Below are 16,105 nucleotides of genomic sequence, written 5' to 3' on the forward strand. Positions count from 1 at the left end.
CAGGATTCGAACTCGGTATGTAAGGAGTTGGAACAAATACCGCAAGGCGTTTTCCGACGCTCTTACGATTTTGCCAATCCACTGCAATAAGGATACATTCGATAATGTACTCTTAGACGTACTCCACCACACATAATTATGGTGTGGTAACGGGGAGAAAACCTCTGGTTACATATCTGTTCGTTCTGTGTCTACTCAAGGCAAAACAACAATAAAGACATCAAACTTCTGATATCACAGGGTGATTCACTTTACTAATAAACTACAGCATTCCCAAATCTAAATAGCAATTTATTTTGTTGAAATAAATGTTTATTTGAAACAAATAAAACGAATCAAACTTAGATGGCGTTTTTTTAACCTTCGCCTCAAGCGTTCCAATTGGAATTCATTTCAAAGTTAAGATTTTAAATCATTCTTAACACGCCATGGCTGTTGCAGTGATCTCGTAACTGAAGTTATCTTTCGCCACATTTCTTTACAGAAAAGAACACCATTAGAGAGCTCTTGGAAACTAAGGTAACGCTCAGTCTTCTATTCAAAGGATTGAATTTTATCTAAAATGTCTGCCTGCTTGTCTGTCTGTCTGTCAGTCTCTCTCCCTTCTTCTCTCTTCACACACACACACACACACACACACACACACACTTGTCTTTTATCAGCTCGTAGATGATTGCGTAGCAAGTGGCAACTCGCTACAGGGTGAGCAAACAGCAGAGGAAGAATTCCCACGAAGCAAGTGTTTCGGCTCTTGACTTTCTAAGGGATCGGGGCCCACCTAGGCCATGAACTCCTAGGTGCTCTCCTGCTGTTTTGAAGTGACACCGTTTGTTGGAATTGTTCTCGGAATCTAAATGCACTGATTTATTGTCTTTTTATAAGTTAATATAGCCGTCTCTCATCTTGTACACGTGATTAGTGTCTGGTGCGGTCTTCAACATTTTTATGGCTAAAAATATAGTCGCAACTAAAATCTTCGTAAGTGCAGGTAATGTCTCGGTTGGCACTGTTTCTGTTCCTGGTCGTGGACAATTCACTTCACTTAGCATATTGATGCCATTCAGAAAAGCATTCCTCCGTTTTCCTACGTTTTTGGCGATATTCAGAGAATATATATATATATATATTATATATTTTATTATCTTTATCTTATCATTTTATTATCTTTTATTATTATTTTACTATCATTTTATTATCTTTATCTTATGATATTTAATAAATTGATTTTAATTGAGTTTTTACCTGTAAATTTTGATTTTATCCCTATATATATATATATATATATATATATATATATATATATATATATATATATATATATATGTATATATATATATATATATATATATATATATACATGCATAGACATACTGTTGTAGTAACGCCTGCGCATGCGTAGTCTTACGCATGCGTAGAATTAAACAAGCAAGCGTTTCCCGCTCAATTCATTCTCTTTCTCGCTGGCCAGCGATTGAGCATGGACGTGTGTTCAAAGCTGTCTCTACATCTTTCGGTTTTATACTCGACAGCTCGTTATTCTCACCTCTAAAGATGTATAACTAAAGATATGTATGTTTTACCAAGTAAATAAATGTTGTTTAAGTTGTTTAGTCTGGAGTTCAGCGTTCCGTCTATTTCTTCAATTTTTTAGTAGAAAGTCAGGTATACAATCTAAAGATGTATAACCCACTTTCTACTAAACTGTTAATAAAAGTCAAGGGTGCGTTGTGTATTGTTACTTAATAAATGAAAAGAATGCATTGTAAATAAACAACGAGATAAAAAAAAACATATACGTATGCCGAGTGTAGAACCCGACGGGAAACAGACATAGAAGGTCCCTGATTCTTCATCAGTAGTCAACCAAATGGTAATACTCAGTTTCGCACCATTAATGATAAGACTGAGAACGTCCCATGCTGGCGGTACCCGCGAAACCGCGGAGAATGTAAGGCCTCGAGCAAACAAAACAACACACAGTGGGCATACGAAGATATAAAAAAGATATATTATTTAAGACAAAGACTAAATAAAGAGGAAATGAGCAAAATACAACCTTAGGGCCTAAAAGACACACACACACACATCGGAGTTTGTGTGATTGGGCACAAATAAATATATTTGTCAATGAAATTCCAACATGGTCTGAGTTTCACATTCTACTTTTGTACCTTTAACAATTTTACAATATTACATACTAGCAGACATACCTGCCGTTGCTCGGGATTTAAATGACATAGTTTGTATATATGGTACAGTTAAGTTGGAACATGTGATACAGGGAAGTGCAGCGTTGACGACAAAACATTTGTGGAGTAAATGAAGGGCTAATTCGACTGACATGCCATGCGTCTGTTTGGAAGATTCCAGGCCCTAACCTTGTCATGGAAAAGCGGGTGGTGGGGGTATGTGATTTTTGAACGCGCCAAAAAGCTCTCAATGAATATACTCTCCTTTGCGGTAGTCGGCGCTGCAGTTACAATACTGAACAACCAGCAGACATAGGAGCTACATCTATGTGATAAATTAAGGTTGTGGGCGCGCTCAACTGCACCACATGAGAGAAATCTACATGAAAGAAATGATGTGGTAAGGGGGTGGATTGGCTGCAGCTGTTACGAATACTAAGCTGCTCATCGCTTTCCATTGTTCTTGCAATAGTTGTGCATGCAGCGTTTTGTGATTGTCTAATTGAAGTCTCCTTCTTTTCAATTTCTCTACTACCGCCGTTTTTCGACCAATGAAAGATCTCTTCTTTGGAGACATTATGTCAAAAAATATAACGTAATTAACTAAGATGATAACGGTACGTTAATAATGAAATGTCAATAAAAAAAGGTAAATAATATCAATATCTTAGCAAATTTTAAGAAAAGTTACTTCGCAAAGAGTTACCCTCCTTCTCCACAGTAGTAGCACTTACCACGGGAAAGGGGGTTTTCTGATCTCAGAGACCCCATTACTCATTATGTGAAAAAATTTAAGAGTCTAAAACCATCTCTAGAACACAAGTAATGTATATTCTCAGTTTGAAGAAAATCAGTTTCGAATTTCAGAAGTTATGCGGGTTTACACACATACATACTGAGTTTTATATATATAGATTATGACAATACAAATACTTTCATGCTTTCCCCAGTATTCAGATTTATACAGTAGCAGTATTAATCGACATTATATATATTATGAGGAACATGGTATCGGTTCGGTTAGGTTAGGTTACCTGCTTAGCTATCGCTGACGGATTAGAATTGTCAGTGTAGAAACGATGTAACTCTGATCAATTTATTTGAATCGAAACGTTAAAGTGTGGAGTAGTGACTGCTGAAAAGCACAATAACCGTAGTGATACTATTCAGTCTCGTGTCTCCCCAGATCTAGCAGAGTATGATCGAAGGTATTTCAGTTTTCCGCCTTCAAAGATGGTATATTATGGCTATTATTTATAGCAGATCAACTGAGCTTGCAGTAACTCCCACCCTGGCTCGTGTTTCTTTGAATGGTGCAGCAGAATAAGATGATCTGATAAGACCAAAGACACTAATAGCTAGATAATGGGCGTTTTGTGGGGGAAGGGCGAGGTGTTGATGCATCCCTCAGGAATATGGCCAGCAGTGGATATTAACTGGTAAAAATGGCTGACAGGGTGAGTGTGGCAACCAGGAAAAGTTGTGTACATAGAAGTAGTTGGTGATGATAGCTTCAAAGAAGACTGATGTGAGGTAGATGCCTTCGATATAAGAAGAGATTGTTGAAGAACTGTTGGTAGGGGGAGGAGTTTGGAGAGTGTTCGAAAAAGTTGATAAATTTAAAGAATTGGTAAAGGGTGATTTGGAACCAGAGCCGACTTCTAGTGTCTCTGGTTTTACTGTTGATAGCCAGTCGAACGGGATGATTGGTGGGATGTGTAGTACTGCACATGAGCAGATACCATATTTCAAAATCAATTTATAGATGAAGTCTGGACAGGAGAGATAATTCAAAGATATGTGCAAGAGATTGCTGTCTTAGAGAGGATTATCTGTGGTATGTGGTTTCTGTTCTTGTTTAGTCTCCAGGTAAGAGCTAACCAAGCAGACCTACAATTAAAGCTAATTTTATAGACAAGATCCACACATAACAGCATCATTATTTATTTTCCAAAAATTTCGATTGGCTGATATCATTCTAGTTATTTTCCTTGGTTATTTGTTTTTAAAGACTTTCAACACACTTGGAGGCAGTTTATATCTTACTTATTGCAAGACTAACCTCAGTTAACCGAATCTTTCCAACTCACTTTATTACATATGTTGGATCTTTTCGGTTTGGCTCATTTCCGATTTCATTGAAACTTTCTTCACAACTGGAGTGGTGCTGCATGCCAATTACGAAAGTCACAACCAGTTCTTGGAGAAAAAAAGAAAAAGGCTACGAACCTTTAAAGGCTGGAATTTTTTGAATTAGGGTTAGGGTTTGTAATGCATCATAGAATTTCATTTTGAATATTAATTTATCTTTTTTCATTTTCTTTCATAAAATATTTTCACCTTTAAATGCATTTAGCATTAATTTCTCAAAAAATAGAAGTGATTTTCGTAACATCGCGTTTCGAAAACAAAATCAAAGGCAACGTGGCGCTTTCGATAACATCGTTACAGCGTGTAAAGAATAAATGTATTTGATTGGCTAAAATAACAAAATACTTCAGTTTTAAAATTCATGACAGTACATGTGCACTATTTTAAGAGTATTACAGTATTATAGTACATGTGCACCATTGTAAGAGTAATTTCCTGTACGAGCTGAGACTCGTGCGAATTTTAGTCTTGATGTACTATAGTGGAAATCCGCAGTACGAACGAGCTTCCTATAAGCGACCGCTAGTCGGCGCTGGGCTCGCACACTCTCTCCCAACAAGCGCAGCTTCCACTCGCTCAGTTCACGTGTTTATCTCGTAATGGCAGCATCCCTATTGCGCTTTTCTCAGCATTTTAAAAAGTTTTGTGCGTTTTTTCTATTATTTTATGATAATTAGTTGTGTTGGCCATGGATCCTAAGAAGGTTAGTGCAAAAGACACTGCTGTGAAGAAGAAGAAGAAAAAAAAGCTGATATGATAGAATTGGAGAAGGAAATCATTGATAGAGGAATGCGTGTAGTGGACATAACACGTAACTGCGACCAAAGCACGTCGACGATCTGCACCATCCTGAAGAGAAAGGATGAGATCAAGGCCGTTACAACAGCAAAGGGTGTCTCTAGGCTCCCCAAGCAATGCACATCTGACCACGAAAAGATGGAAAAATTACTTTTCCTGTGGATCAACGAGATGCAAGTCGCAGGGGGTACGATTACGGAGACCATCGTCTGCAAGAAATCACAAGCGCTGTATAGGGAATTCCTGAACAGAACCCTGGAACATCGACGGAGGAGACATCAGCAAACGCATTTAAGGCCAGTCGCGGCTGGTTCGATAGTTGTTAAGAAGAGGACAGGTGTTCATAGGTATAGAGAAGCAGCAAGTTCTATCTGACACGAAGGTAGCTGAATATTTCGTGCGTGAATTCCGTCAGCTCACCGCAGCCAAGGGGTACATCGCACAACAGGCATTCAACTATGATAAAACTGGCCATTTTTGGTAAAAAAAAAAAAAAAGGTTCCCCCAAAACCTACATAACTGCAGAGGAGAAGAAAATGCCAGGCCACAAGCCTATGAAAGATTGTCTAACTCTCACCCTTTGTGCCAATGTGAGTGGAGACTTGAAGATTAAGCCGCTCTTTGTCTACCATTCCGAAAATCCACGAGCGTTCAAGTCACACAAAATCCTGAAGGAGAAGATGCAGGTCATGTGGAGAGCAAACGTTAAGGCCTGAGTCACCAGGCAATTCTGCACCGAGTGGGTCAACCTTATCTTCGGACCAGCAGTGAAAAAGTACCTTCTGGAGAACGATCTTCCTCTCAAGGCCTTCCTCATCCTCAACAATGCTCCTGCTCACTTTCCTAACATTGAAGATGATATCTTGGACGAATTTAAATTCATAAAAGTTCTATACCTTTCACGCAACACCACCCCTATCTTGCAGTCCATGTACACCAAACACCTCTTTCGTCGGTGCTTTGAAGTCACTGAAAATACAAATCTAATCCTTCTTAGTTTTGGAAGGAGCACTACAACATTATTAACTGCCTGAAAATCATCAATATGGCCTGGCACTTAGAGGAGCTGACAACAGATGAACTCCTGTAGCTTCAAGAGCAGCAGCATTCAGATGCGGCGGAAGAGATTGATTCCCTGGAGGAGGACAGTGTAGCGGAGAAGGCTATCTCTACGAATGACATAAAGGCAGTGTTGGCAAAGTGGCCGTACGTTTCTGAATTTGTAGAAAAATATCACTCTGAAGAAGTATCTACAAGTGCATTCTTCTCTTGATATGTTTCGAATGATACGATCTGCAAGTGTGAAAAGTGAAGAAAGTGTGTCCAAAAAGTTTAAATTAAGCAAAGTGAGAGAGAAAACGCCGGAAATTGTTCTTCTTGAAGTCTTAATTGGAAGGAGATCCTCTTTCCAAACAATAATCCTCATCCTCCCCACTCCACCGTCTTTCTCGTGCACAAATCATCTCATCTTTAAGGTAATTAAATTAATAAAACCAGTTTACATATTTCTTTTGTATTCTCTTTTGCTACGTAAGGCGGCGAGCTGGCAGAAACGTTAGCTCGCCGGTCGAACTGCTTCGCGGTATAACGGCTCTGTGAATTATTGTGAATACTGTTGTGTTACTTTGTGAAAAAAGTCGCGGTAAATAAATGTGATTTTTGTGGAATTATTACGGTTACATTTCACGCGAGCTGCTGCAATTTTCCCCAGCTATGACAAGTGGTAGTGTCTCCAGTATGGAGAGCTATGTCAAGGCCACTGCGGTGAGGAAGCCAGTGCCGCTGGAAACCAAGTTAATCAAGTTGTATATGGAGGAGGTGACCAGAAGCAGGAATTTGATAGAAGTTGAGGGAGACTCATACAAATTGTGTCCCCCAAAAGAAATTAAAGAGGAAAATATTCTGAGGACAGTTGTGTATCGTACACAGGCTGTCGAAACCTGTAAAATTGAAATGGTGACGGAAGAGGAAATCGAGGAGTGCCTGGGTGAAATTGTGAATGAAGCCACGTACATCAACAGAGGAAGAAAGTTCGGTACGGTAGAGGTGAGGTTCGCCACTATAGAAGAAGCAACCAAGCATGCAACCAACATATTAAGAAGTGAGAAAATAGCATTGCTACCAAGTTATAGAGGAAGAAGAAGTGTGAAAATACGAATTCCCAGAGTTACACCAGATATCAAACCAGAGTGGTTGGTTGCAACAGTGCTGGCTGCAACCAAGGAGGAGCCAGAATTGGGACCAGTGGCGAAATCAAAAGTGCATAAATGGTGGGGATTTCGACTCGAAATGTGGCTTTTTGCCACATTCGAGGACATAGAAAGAATTCCCTACCAGATAGAAGTGGAGGATGAGAGAACGTTAAATGTTGTAGTCGAGAGAAGGATACCAAATTGCTACATACGCGGGGAAAGAGGTCATATGAAGACCAAATTCCCCCTATATGAGTTCACACAGCCACAGCAAGAGAAAGCACAAGCAGAGGAGAAAAACATTGTAGACCACACTGAGGAAATGAAAGAGAGACAGAAGTGTGAAACAGCGAAAACGAAGAAGAACGAAAATGGAGCTACTAACCCTAAAAAGCGAAAGAAAAATAAGTCAAAGGAACGGTCAACAAAAAAGAAATAGAAAAGCCAGAAACTAACAATGTACCTGAGGAGGAGAGAACGGATAAAGATGTCAAATACAAGAGGGTTTTGATAAAGTACGAGAATTGCGAGCAGATGGAGAGAAAAGTCGAGAGGTTGGAGGAGATAATAAGAGTGAAAATGCCAGAGAAATGTGCCGAGAAATGCATTTTGATACGTGAGGAAAGCTGCTGAGAGTGCATAGAAGAACTTGGTGAAAATATAATAACGAAACGGGTATGGTTGGTGGAGACACCACCCGCTAGAACTGATTATTTACATGACGTTGAATGTAAAAGTGAAAAACTGGATAAATGTAACCACCCGACTTCGGGGGTCGAGTGGACATTGCGCCTCATTTTTTTCATTCTTGCATATTACTATTTTATTTTAAATTACCCCGATTTTATGTTTACTGCGTTTTGTACTGTCTTTATGTTTTGTGATGTCTTAAAAATTCTTTGTATAGCCCTTTATGGGTAATAAAGAAATCGGTATTACGGGTCAGTGAGTTTACTGGTTGGACGTGTTATTACTCGCTGCGAGTTTTTTTAGTATAACGCCACTATTGTTTGGTGGGCGTTGCTGAGATGGAGAAAACGAAGACGTATGCAGCAGCGACAGGGAGTCGAGTTTCCGTCGTCCCAGGCCTGCTGAAGCAATATGAAATACATTGGAATGAAGACATGGCTGAGAAGGCTGGAAAATATAAAGAAATGATAAAGATGGAGGGGCCAAACGTAAAGTTGACCCCATCAGAGGAGGGAAAGACGAAAATGGAAATTGGAGTCTTGGAATATAAATCATTTTCAAGGAGAGTGCAACGAAGGAGGAGGTGGAGGAGTGTTTGAAGGAATTGAAAGAAGATGTGTCGTTTTTTATAAGAGGCAAGACATACGCGACTGTAGAGATCACATTTGTATCGGAGGAGGCAGCAAAGAAATACGCCAATAAGACGTTAGCTAAAGGAAATTGGATGCTCTTTCCCAATAAGTTGGGTAGACGTATAACGTGGATTAGAGTGGGTAGGATCCCACCGAAAATAAAGTTGGAATGGGTAATGGCAGCAGTTTTTCCTGAAAGAGAAGGAGAAGATGTAAGGATAATTATGATAAGCAGAACCCAACAAACAAATTGCTGGGGGTATGGATTGGAGGTGCTTTTTATGGCAAGTCAGAAAGTTTACAGTGACATACCGGAGACACTGGAACTGCCTTACGAGGACAAACTGGACATAATGTTGGAGGGGAGACCTCCAAAGTGCTACGAATGTGGCAAAAGAGGTCACGTTAGAAGAAGGTGCCCAGAAATAATGGAAAACAAAGAAATGGAAACGCAAGAAGGCGTGATAGAGGAGAGGAAACAGTCACAGGAAGAGGAGCAGAGAGCTGATTTTGAGGAAGCTAAATCAAGGAAGAGAGAAAGGAGGAGCTCATCGGCGAAAGTCGAACAGGGGAAAAAATGCAAATCACAGGATCAAGGGGGATCACTGAGGAAAGAAGATAATAGCAGCAGAACATTACCACAAAACCACACAGTCTCACAATCGCACAGACAGACAGATTCACAGATGCATAAACACACAGACATACATACACTCGGAAGCGTAGAAGATAACGCAGAGTTGCAGAAACCTAAAAGCACAGAACCTGAAAACAGACACACAGCATGCAGACTTACAGTCACACAAACATGCAGACCCACAGACAGATAAACACACAGTCACAAAGAAATATAGAAGAACAGACGCATGGTAGTACAGAATCACAAAAACAAAAAAGAACAGACATACAGACGCAGGAAGTACATAGGAACGGCATATATTTGATGTCATATCGATATACACAAAAAATAGAAAAGAAGATATCCAAAATAAAAGACATTGTCAAAGTGGACCTCTCGGACGGTTGCGATAAGGAGACGAGATGGATTTAAATAGAAAAAGAAAAGTATGAAAATTTAAAAGAGGCTTTCCCGACAGATATAAACCCACTGGAGCCCGAGGTGAATTTCGAACCCAGCACCCTAGTGGTGAACTACGAAGAAATAAAAGATTATATAAAATGGTGAGTAGTTTTATTTTGGATAAATTATTGAGATAATTTTGAAAAGAACTATCGAAGACCATGAAAGGAACTATTGAGAACTGTTGAAATAATTGAAATAACGCGGCCGCCCCGGGGTGGGGCTGGGGTGGCCGTCCCATCATCATTGTTTAATTTCATTGTTCCATTCTATCATGTGTTAATTGTCCCCGCATGTGTGTATTGTCCCATCTGTGTTTAGCCCCTTGTAGGTAATAAAGAAATCGGTATTTCGTCAGTCTTTACTTTCTGAGTTCAAATTCCGCCGAGGTCGACTTTGCTTTTCATCCTTTCGGGGTCGATAAATTAAGTACCAGTTGCGTACTGGGGTCGATTTAATCGATTGCCCCTGCCCCCAAATTTCAGGCCTTGTGCCTAGAGTAGAAAAGATTTTTATAATTGTCATTTTCTTGTAACTGCACCTTTTCTGTTTTAAAACCCATAAAAAATTATTTGTGGGTGGTTTTGGGACGTTGGAACGGATTAATTATATTTTAATTAATTCCAATGGGGAAAATTGATTTGTTAAACGAGTAAATCGTAAAACGAGCTCGGTCATGAAACGAATTAAAATCGTACTGCACGGTATCACTGTATTAATTTTTCCAAAAAATTTTTCTGATTTTCATAGGTGACATGAAAAGTTACATTAGTGTAGAATTTTTCAATAAAATCAGAACAAGCCTATCAAACCGAAAAAATCTCATTCGTGTATTTAGTATATAGAATGCTCCTGTAAGGTATTTTCTCTCAACATTATTGTTGATATCATTCAAGATGTACTAGCGTGACCATAGGTTTGTGTCAGCTCTAGGTCAGTTATGATCACGCAGAATACTGATCAATGTCTTCTAGTCGTTACTATTATCCTATCATATTTTTAACCATTTTCAACAAGTTCGTCAATTGTTCGGTGACGGTTCTCCAAGTTCATGAATTTTCATGATGTTTTCATTCGTTCGGGAAGTCGACGGTCGCCCTGAACGAGGTTGGACCTCAAGCGACAAGTGACCATTCCTAAAGCGTGGAAACCATTCGTAAACTTGTGTTTTGCTCATGGCAGTAGCCTTGTAAGCTGTTTGGAGCATGACAACTGTTTCGGCTGCCGTTTTTCCTGGCAGAAAACAGAATTTCACGGAAGCACGTTGTTCCTTCGTTTCAGCCATCGCAAAAAAAATCGACGAACAGGGGAGAAGCACTGCAAAACAAAGATGCACCACGTGGTGGTAAGACACCACTGGAAAATGCCTGAGGGTCGCATCAAGTGGCTTCTAGCGGCGGAAGTCTGAACTACAACGGGCTTGTCCTACAGAGAACGTTTCCAGTTACTTTTGGGTACCCTCTCGTATGGGTGCTATGAATGTTGCAGCATTTCATCTTTTCTCACAGTTAAGAAGAAACTAAAATGCCATTGAAATAAGCACCACTGATATATTAAGGTCTACTATCATCGAGTTTATACGAAAGGTATGAAAATCACATATTCTAATTTTATATGCCTCGTATATCTGAAAACTTACATGTGCAAAGAATCAAGGACTGAATGCAAACAGACACATACACGCATGCACAAATAAACGCTCTGATCACGGACATACATGCACACATATACACATGCATACATGTCATTCACATATATATTTCTGCTAACGGCCTTCTCCATACCAAGCTGATCAAGTAGGTATTATGTTGAACTACGAGGATGTGGTGTGGGATGGAGTATCTGAATTCAAATCCACGGTAGGGTTTCTGAGCAAGTCATTCTATCGTAAAACGCCTGTAGTTTCGCTGTTTAAAGTTGCTAATCTCTCATATGATGAAAACTTGTGTGCATTCTCGCCAAATTGTACTTCCGAAGATTCTAGAAGCTTTACTCGGGGTTATAAAATGTTAGAATAATGAACCCTCAATCAGAACCACCCTAAACGTTACATGGAACTGTCGTTTTGTTCCAAGAAATGTAATCTCATTTTCTTCCACTTGACTTTTCATAAAATACTTCGCATACCATATTTGGCAAACCACGAAGTTTAACTCCATATGAGGGATTTCTCTCATTAGACCAAGTTTAAGACGATACTTTTCATCCTTCAACTTTCTCTCAAAGAGATTATTCTGCTTGTAACCGGAAACTTTGTCCTACAGTTATATGAAATCTTTCAGCTTTCATTTTTCGGCAGTTTCATTATTTCTTAATTCACACATAACGTACATACAACAAATTGTACAGTCTATAAAAAATGTCAAGTGTTATTAATAAAGTGTAGAAGATAATCATTTCTCCTGTTGATTATACATGTTCATCGTGATACAACTACAACGTATTTTTCAACAACCATCAACTGGAAACTGGTGAAGACAAACATTCACACCTCAAGCTCACTGCTGTCGAAGGTCTGCCAAAGCCACGGACACAGTCTCTTTTTTTCGAGACCAAACCAATGCAAAACCGCGTTCAATAAATTGTATCTTGTTTTCTTGAGTGTACAATTAATTCGAGCGATAGATTAATTGTACAGTTTTAATACAAAATATATTTAAATACTGATGACATGTATACATATAATAGTCAGTTGTACAATATGTAGTCAAATATTAACTACATATGGAAATATAATAATAGATCCTCCTCCTCATCACTAGGTGAAGCTTGCTTGGAGTCCTCTTCAAATCTTTAGGTAACTGAATAACACCTGTGATTGTCAATCCTATAGGTGTTAGTAGGAGTTCTAACTTTTGGAACTAAGTGACTCTGGTCATTGTCTTCAATACGATTCTATGTTCAATATCTTGTAAATTTTATCAATACTGACCATATATGTCGATATATAATTCGCTGTACAAAACACATTTTTAGCGACGGCAGGCTACTGAATTTCTTTGAAAATTCTTTGTTTGCTGACTTCTATAATCATTTGCAGATTTATTTATCGCTGAGCCCTACTGTAGCCTTTCCGTTTGCCCCCCCCCCCCCAAAAAACACATATTGCCTACAACAGACTCAAACGTGCTGCTCCTTTAAATGTACCGCCCAGGGTGGACCGCCTCTCTCGCCCCACCCTAGCTATGCTAGTGCTGATTTGGTTCGAAACGGCGTACATCTTATCAACAAGACGGAATTTGTGAGTATTCAGCAAATGAACTAACCCAATAATAAACTATTCCCAGCAGAAACTATTTATGAGACTAATTAAAGATAGAGCTAGATTTGTTCACAGCACTTCTCTTTTGATTTAACTTTGTATACCGTCAAATTAAAACAGGACGAGTCGTTTAAAATTCAACAAACCATAGTCATTAAGTAAGTTGTCCCACTTCGTTGTATCTTTTGTTGCCCAGAATTTCGGTATTACTGGAACGAACCTCACATCTTCGTATGAAGTCTTTTTAGGTCAAAGAACAATACCCAGTATTTCATTTTCTGCATTTTTATGTTTATTTTCACTAGTTTTTGTTTGTTTTTTTTTTCGATAACTGTGACAGTAACCATTCTAACCTGCGTGACATGCTAAGACAGAACTTTAAATCACCAAAAAATATCCTGTATAGTGTATTTTCTTCACTCGATTCATTTTACAAATGCTTTTACATAAACTCCCTTTTAAAGGTGTTCGCTCTTTACCTTTAAGTGCTCACATTTTGGCTAATCACGTGCTAGTCGAGTCCATCTAGCTTTACGTGGGCTGTCCACCCCTTCACGTGACAGACTAGCCAAACGCGCCAACCAGCTATATAGGGGAAGCTTCTCCCGCTAATTACTCAGTGTGGTGGGTCGTGATGAGAGAGTTAAGTAACGCAATGACAAGCAGAATTATTATAAGACTAGCTGGCTCGGTGCCGTCAAAAATGACGGCTAATTGTAATATTTTATATATAAATGTGGATGGTAAATCAAATTAATACACTTGTCAATGTTATCTAGTGGTTGTCTTTTGAGATGTGACATTGATTATTGCTTGTCACTGAAAGAACACTGGTTCACACATACATTCACATACTTCTTTTGCACACACATACACTCTCACACAGTTGAAACGCTGTTTGATTTTTCTTTTCTGCGTTGAATGTTCACCATCCCACTTCCATTGCACACACACACACATATTCACATACCTCCCTTTTACATACACCCATATACTCACACAGAGTTGAAACACTCCCACCACCAGTTTGCCATCACCCCTTCCTTATTCATCTATCATCCTTTCCTTTCTCATTCATATGTTGTGACGGAGAAAAACACAAGATAATAATTATTATGGTAGAATGTTCTTATCGTGACTCTTAAGACTATGATATTACCAAGGCCTTAGTCACATTGCATCTTTCAACCACGCTAAAGTGTTATAATTTGAAACCCATGCTCGCACGTTTTCAATCTTCTCACTTGCAAGAACACGTCTTGTTATATTACTTTGAATTATTACACCCACCTAGACTAGGTCTATGCTACTGACGGAACGGAAAATAAGGAAAACTGATTACCGTATTTGTTGGCAAGTAAGACGCACTTATGTTAAGTCTCAAAAATCGCTCTGGGTCTTATATGCTTTTTATGCATATAATATACGCATGACCTTTTTTTTCCCTTTGAATATCCATTGCTAAAATTGGGGAGCGTGTAATATACCCGTGCGTCTTTCATGCTCTCATCTACTGTCTACAATCATGGTGAAAAGTTTGGAATATAGGTCTGAATATTAGAATCTTTATATTGAATGCTTAAGTTATATTTGAATCGAATTGTATGTGCTTGGGCATAACAATTTTAATTTGAAACAAAAATGTTCCAAACTTTTGGTTACAAATGTATATATTATCTCTAATGGATAATCCGAGTTGTTTATCAGAAATCTCCGACCACATTCCAAGAGTGAGTGAGATCGGAAATAGCTGGCATAACAGTCAAAGATCAAACAATAATTTAACAAGTGTGTTCTTGCATTTATAAACGATGAAAATCACGTCTTTATAGTGATCAAGCTTAACCCTCTTGATAACTTGTTTTGATTTCGCAGGAAACCAATTACAATTGGAACATTCTAAATTAGATGAAAAGATACGCGTGTTTCTTCTCATAAATCTTGCCAATTGTTTCGTGTTATTTTAATTGTTGACCTCTATATAGCACCTCTCACCAGTTTGTTTTAATAGCCAAGTCATTTAATTTGAAAGATTTATTAAAAGGTTACCAGACGACGCAGATCTTTAGTCTGTGCGTACCTCGTGTCTTTGAAGTGGCTTCACCAGTCATATAAGTTTTTACCACTCATGACACTTGACAGATTAAGTCCTTTTCAGCACAGCTGTGCTAAAGACAATTGTTTTTCTTTGCTGTTATGTGTCTTGCTTTAGCAACAAGCAGCTCCTTAATGACATGGAATTATTTGTGTATCTACTGTTCAATGTCGGATGTATCATGTTGCAAACTTGTACTTCCTATACATATGAAGAAATAGCAACGTGAAGTATTACAAAATATTCTTTTCTACTCTAGGCACAAGGCCCAATATTACAAAATATTAAACTCTAAAGATTAACGTGAGAACTAAAAATATTATCGAACCAGTTAGCAAGGACGTATCTCAAAATTCACCGAGAGCTATTTCTCCCACTAATGTCTAATATCGTAACATCTCTTGATTCTATGTATAGCAGAATATCAAACTCAAAGACTAATAGATTATAAATTAATTTATAGTATTAATATAATACTAATTTGTAGCTTTGATATAATGTTTCAAATTTGGTGCATAGGTATAGTCGACTAGATCAAACCAGTAGTCGTTTAATCTCAGCAATATTTTCAGACTTAACAAAGTATATCAGGGCTTTTGTTTGGTGCTCCAACATTTCTGCTAACACTTGTTCTGACTAATAAATAACATTAACTTGATGTTTTTGTAAACCGCAATGAGAGAGTAATAAAACAAAATGTATTGTTGCGACCCGAACCATTTATCCCTAGCTTTATGGGAAAATGCAAACGTTAAAAAAAAATGTAATTTCTTCTGTCTGTTTTTTTTTTTCCTTGCCTCGTAGACGATATTTTACTGTTTATTACAGTCAGGGCTTCCGAGACAAGTTTGACAATGCAAAACAAAACTGCTTTAGGGTCCCATGAAAAGTGATTCGTTTCAAAATTCAAGTGGGCTGTACGGCCTCTACTTGTATATCAAAGCTCTGGACTGATGTAGAAGTTGATGTTTGGGAATTGGAATGCTACAACCCTCACGATAAAAGAGCAGGGACT

At 38.5% G+C, this 16,105-nt stretch overlaps 1 protein-coding gene across 6 annotated transcripts in view; it reads left to right on the forward strand.

Annotated features, from left to right (window-relative positions):
• Positions 1–363: 363 nt before the first annotated feature.
• Positions 364–16,105, forward strand: part of LOC106872595 (uncharacterized) — a 156,546-nt gene continuing 140,804 nt past the window's right edge. For 5 of the 6 annotated variants that reach the window (XM_089348191.1, XM_089348193.1, XM_089348195.1 and 2 more), the window contains exon 1: positions 364–519. The gene's annotated coding sequence lies outside the window, so the exon portion shown is untranslated. Of the gene's footprint in view, positions 520–12,836; positions 13,154–16,105 lie in introns of those variants that run through there. The other variant, XM_089348192.1, reaches the window with a different exon arrangement.

This window comes from Octopus bimaculoides, chromosome 2, assembly GCF_046866305.1.
Source record: "Octopus bimaculoides isolate indiv1 chromosome 2, ASM4686630v1, whole genome shotgun sequence".
Lineage (NCBI taxonomy): Eukaryota > Metazoa > Mollusca > Cephalopoda > Octopoda > Octopodidae > Octopus > Octopus bimaculoides.